Raw genomic sequence first — 5,432 nt, 5'->3', positions numbered from 1 at the left:
CATGATATAGTGGAAAAGTGTCCCAAATTCATCACACGAGCTGTTATGGCACACAATGAGAGGGCAAATGGTTATAAACATGCCTGGAAATCCCTCGTATCTTCAAAATGAATGTTCACCAAAAACTCCGAGCACACAATTTCAGCTGTCTGGCTTCAAAAGGAATATTTATGAGAGCTAAATTCAGCTGACATTGCAAAGGGTGTTGAAAATAATACTACTTGTGTCCGGCAGAAATGCATAAATTAATGTTCAATCGCAACTTAGAGGTGTGAAGCCAGGCACAGATGTCCTTGAATGCTGGGATGAACAGATCCGACTTCAGCTGCACGTGTGTGCTGTGTTAACTTCCTGACTCCATTCTTACAAAGAGTTGCAGAGGAAAACAAAAACTAAACTACTGTTTTGATATAACCTCCGTGCTCATTAGAGTTAATAGACTTTACTGCAAACACAAACTTGACACTGTGACACACTCAAGAGGCGAAGCCAGGATTTTCAGGTAGGGGGGGCAACCCCTCCAGCAATGAAAAATGATAGGAGTTGTTAGTAAGGAATTGTTAGTAAGGAGTTGTTAGTACGTAAGGAGTTGTTAGTAAGGAATTGTTAGTAAGGAGTTGTTAGTTAGTAAGGAGTTGTTAGTAAGGAGTTGTTAGTAAGTAATGACTTGTCCCTTGCTTTTTATTCGACGTGTGTGATCGGCATTGCGCTCGCTGAAGGTGTTTTGTCTTCAGGGAAGTCGTGTACAGTATACGCAACTGCGCAACATTCTGTGACTCACTTACAACTGCATTGCCGTTACTTATTGCCAATTATGGACTCAGACTCTTGTCCTCTCATAGAGTCCCCGGCACGTAATAATATGCCACACGGTGGCAGTGGGGGTCGCAAAATGCTGATTTATCTATATATATGAAAGGGAAATGTGTGGATACGTGTGTCTGTTCGAAATGTTTAGCATACTTCCCAACGTGCCACGCACTTTAAATTTGGCATGTGGGTATGTTCCATACTGTACACAATGTAAAAAATGTAAAAAGTATTTTGTATATTTTTTTTGGGGGGGGGGGGAAATGACCATGAAGTGTCTGGCGTCAACCCGCAACACCTGAGTTAAGCGCTCTGCAATGCTTAGAGCTGTTAACAGCGTGCCGGGAGATTTTAGGTGGCGCTTCGCTCCTGGCCGATGAAGCCATTGGTTTCTTGGGAGTTCAATACATATCCTCCGTGCGAAGAACGAGTAGAACTGCTATCTTAAATATGAAGCAGAACATTCCATCTTTTTGTTTGTGTGAAGCAACAAAAACCTCTCCAACGCTGAGCTCTGGCGTCGTGAAAATTTGCACAGCTAACGCTGTCTGGAATTTCTAAGTGAACATGACTATTTTCAGCTCGCCACGTCATTATTCCCTTCCCCGAGTGGCCAAAATCGACCTTACGTAGAAGTGGGTTAAGGTTGAATTTCCTTGAGTGAAAACATCCGATTTAGGTAAATTGATTTGTTTCGGCTTTTTTCTTTCTTGCAAGCATCAATTTTTTCCAGGGTTTTTCAGTGAAATAGAAGGGAATGCGAAGTTAACCAAAAACAAGAATCCAAGTCCCGGGCGAAGCTGGGTAGCGAAGCTTATTACTAATAAACCCCAATGATCCTATCAAAATGAGGGATTTAGATCGGATCGTTGGGGGGGCACGTGCCACCCCACCCCCCACTGGCTCCACCACTGTCACACACTGGCATGGTTCACAGGTGGTGGTGTGTCCAGACCCACGCCTGGCCACCTTCACCTGCTCAGTATTAATGCTTCCTCACTCCACCAAGTAGTTAATTGAGGATCAATCAACACAACCGAGGCTGCGTGTCTCTCTCCCCGTGGTCGTGTGGATTTCCTTCCCGAACCCCCGGTCTCCCCTCTACATGTAGAGAATGAACACCGCCACGCATCTAGAGCAGTGGTTCTTAACCTTGTTGGAGGTACCGAACCCCACCAGTTTCATATGCGCATTCACCGAACCCCTCTTTACTGAAAAATAAAATGTGATTTTTTTCAAATTCAAGACGTAGATATGTTTTTTACTGGTACACAAAATGAGCCGTGCATGAACATTACCTTGTTCAAAGAATAAAACCAACACAATGCATAAACTCACAACAAATTACATACCTGGAAATCAAAGTGACTTCTGCTGTTGCCTTTGAGAGATCAGTTCAGATATGCGTGGCTTCACCTTGGCAAGTGCCACTTTCATGTCATTTTCACAGCAAAGTCTGTTCCTTTTCTTCGTTTTTATGTCCAGCATCCTCGAAAAGGATTGCTCACAAAGATATGTTGTAACAAATGGTATAAAAAAATCCAGGGCTTTCTTAGCAATAACTGGATACTTGTTCATTTGTCGACACCAAAACGTTGAGAGCGTTGTTGTTCTGAAGAGTTGCTGTTGAACCTGGCTCTGCTGAATTTCAATGATTTCGTCGAGGAATTCATCATTGACATCTGCTGTTTCAACAGCAAACGTGAATGGCTGTCTCACCCATGCTGGATATGACTCTCTTGTAGGGAAATATCCGTCGAGAGACTTTGCAAGCTCATCTAAGTGCGTGGCAATTGTTTGCTTCAGTTCCGTGGATACAGAAATATCTCCGATTCCAGACACATCTTCGATCTTACTTGCACAGTCGTCCAGAAGCGGGAAGTTTGCGAAGTTATTGTTCTCTGTTCGTCGTTTCCATAACGGTAGCTTTTTTTAAAAAGCCTTCAGGTGTTCTTCCGCTTCCATGATATTGACTCCACCACCCTGCATCTGCTGATTGAGATGATTGAGAGCTGCGAATATATCAGCCATGTACGCTAAAATGAGAATGAACTCAGGATTTTTGAAGCAATCTGCATGGCAGTGTTGGTGCTCTTGCAAAAACAGGGCTAATTCCACACGCATGGCAAAAACACGATTCAGCACCTGTCCCCGGGATAACCACCGAATATTAGAATGGAGCAGAAGTACCTCAAATTCAGAGCCCATTTCTTTACACAGCTCACTGAAGATGCGGTGCCTCAGAGCACTTTTTCGCACATAGTTCACACATTCCACCACAGTTTTTAATACTTCTGCCATTTTTGGAGGTAAGGTTTTTGTTGCCAACGCATGCCTGTGCAGAATACAATGCGTCACAATGATGTGTGGTGCATCGGCCTTTACTAGCGCACCAAAACCAGACTTTCTTCCCAGCATGACTGGAGCTCCGTCCGTACAAACTGCAGAAACCATATCCCATGAAAGATTGTTGTCTCTGAAGAAGTCATCCACAAGCTTCTTCACATCGGCTGCCTTCGTTGTTGTTGTAAGAGGCTTACAAAATAAAAACTCTTCTTTTATCATGTCGTCTTTCACATAGCGTACAAAAACAGCAAGCTGGCTTAGATCAGAAACGTCTGTGGTTTCATCGAGATGAAGGCTGAATTTTGCCGGGCTTGAAATCAGATCCGCGACTACTTGAGCCAAGATGTCTTTACTCATGTCTTCTATTCTGTCACTGACGGTGTCATTTGAAAGGGGAATTTGGGATAATTTACCTTCGGCCGCTGTTCCGAGTATCAGATTCGCCATCTTTAATGCAGCTGGTTTCACAAGTGTTTCACCAATGGTGTGTGGCTTGCCCTGCTTTGCGATCAGGTAAGCAACTTCGTACGATGCTGTCAGGATCGGTTTGTTAACAGGTACAAATCCAAGAGCAGGCAGAGTGGCCCTTTCATCGAATCTGGCTCTCTTCACCCTGAATTCAGCAAGTGTTGTGTTCTTGTATTCCCCGTCTCCATGCAGCTTCAAGAAGTGTTCCTTTAGTTTTGCCGGTGCAAGACTAGAGTTGCTCAACTTGGCGTTGCAAATCATGCAGATAGGACGCTCACTCCCATCACGTTCCGTGATACATGAGAATCCATGTTGTACATATTCGTCCGACCACTTTCTTCTTTTGCCCGACATAGTTAGTATGGATAAAATATTAAAGAAATCACACGACGTACGACAACAACAGTCACACGTTGACTACTGAGTACGCACTAAATTCCCCGCAGCGCTGATTGGCCAAGCAGTATAGCATGATCATCTGCAGCCAGTGATGGCCAAGCGGGCCGTGTGTGTCATCACAAATTTACACAATAATTCAAGTGTGTCCGGACCTCCGTGGCGGGGGCTCTGCCGAACCCCTGAGATCGACTCACCGAACCCCTGGGGTTCGATCGAACCCAGGTTAAGAACCACTGGTCTAAAGTGAACACCACCAAGCATCTAGAGTGAACACCACTACACGTCTAGAGTGAACACCACCACGTGTCTAGAGTGAACACCACCACGTGTCTAGAGTAAACACCACCACGTGTCTAGAGTGAACACCACCACGTGTCTAGAGTGAACACCACCACACATCTAGAGTGAATACCACCAAGCATCTAGAGTGAACACCACCACGTGTCTAGAGTGAACACCACCAAGCATCTAGAGTGAACACCACCACGTGTCTAGAGTGAACACCACCAAGCATCTAGAGTGAACACCACCACACGTCTAGAGTGAACACCACTAAGCGTCTAGAGTGAACACCACTAAGCGTCTAGAGTGAACACCACCACGCTTCTAGAGTGAACACCGCCACGTGTCTAGAGTGAACACCACCCCGAGTCTAGGGTGAACACCACCACGTGTCTAGAGTGAACACCGCCACACGTCTAGAGTGAACACCACTAAGCGTCTAGAGTGAACACCACCACGCGTCTAGAGTGAACACCACCACGTGTCTAGAGTGAACACCACCACGCGTCTAGAGTGAACACCACCACGCATCTAGAGTGAACACCACCACGTGTCTAGAGTGAACACCACCAAGCATCTAGAGTGAACACCACCACACGTCTAGAGTGAACACCACTAAGCGTCTAGAGTGAACACCACTAAGCGTCTAGAGTGAACACCACCACGCTTCTAGAGTGAACACCGCCACGTGTCTAGAGTGAACACCACCCCGAGTCTAGGGTGAACACCACCACGTGTCTAGAGTGAACACCGCCACACGTCTAGAGTGAACACCACTAAGCGTCTAGAGTGAACACCACCACGCGTCTAGAGTGAACACCACCACGTGTCTAGAGTGAACACCACCACGCGTCTAGAGTGAACACCACCACGCATCTAGAGTGAACACCACCACGTGTCTATAGTGAACACCGCCACGCGTCTAGAGTGAACACCACCTAGCGTCTAGAGTGAACACCACCAAGCGTCTAGAGTGAACACCACCACGTGTCTAGAGTGAACACCACCAAGCATCTAGAGTGAACACCACCACGTGTCTAGAGTGAACACCACCAAGCATCTAGAGTGAACACCACCACACGTCTAGAGTGAACACCACTAAGCGTCTAGAGTGAACACCACTAAGC

Source organism: Petromyzon marinus, unplaced genomic scaffold (assembly GCF_048934315.1).
Source record: "Petromyzon marinus isolate PM22_M1 ecotype Great Lakes invasive population unplaced genomic scaffold, UKy_Petmar_22M1.pri1.0 PM_G_Scaffold_45, whole genome shotgun sequence".
In the NCBI taxonomy this organism is placed as follows: domain Eukaryota; kingdom Metazoa; phylum Chordata; class Hyperoartia; order Petromyzontiformes; family Petromyzontidae; genus Petromyzon; species Petromyzon marinus.
Note: the sequence above shows the minus strand (reverse complement) of the source record.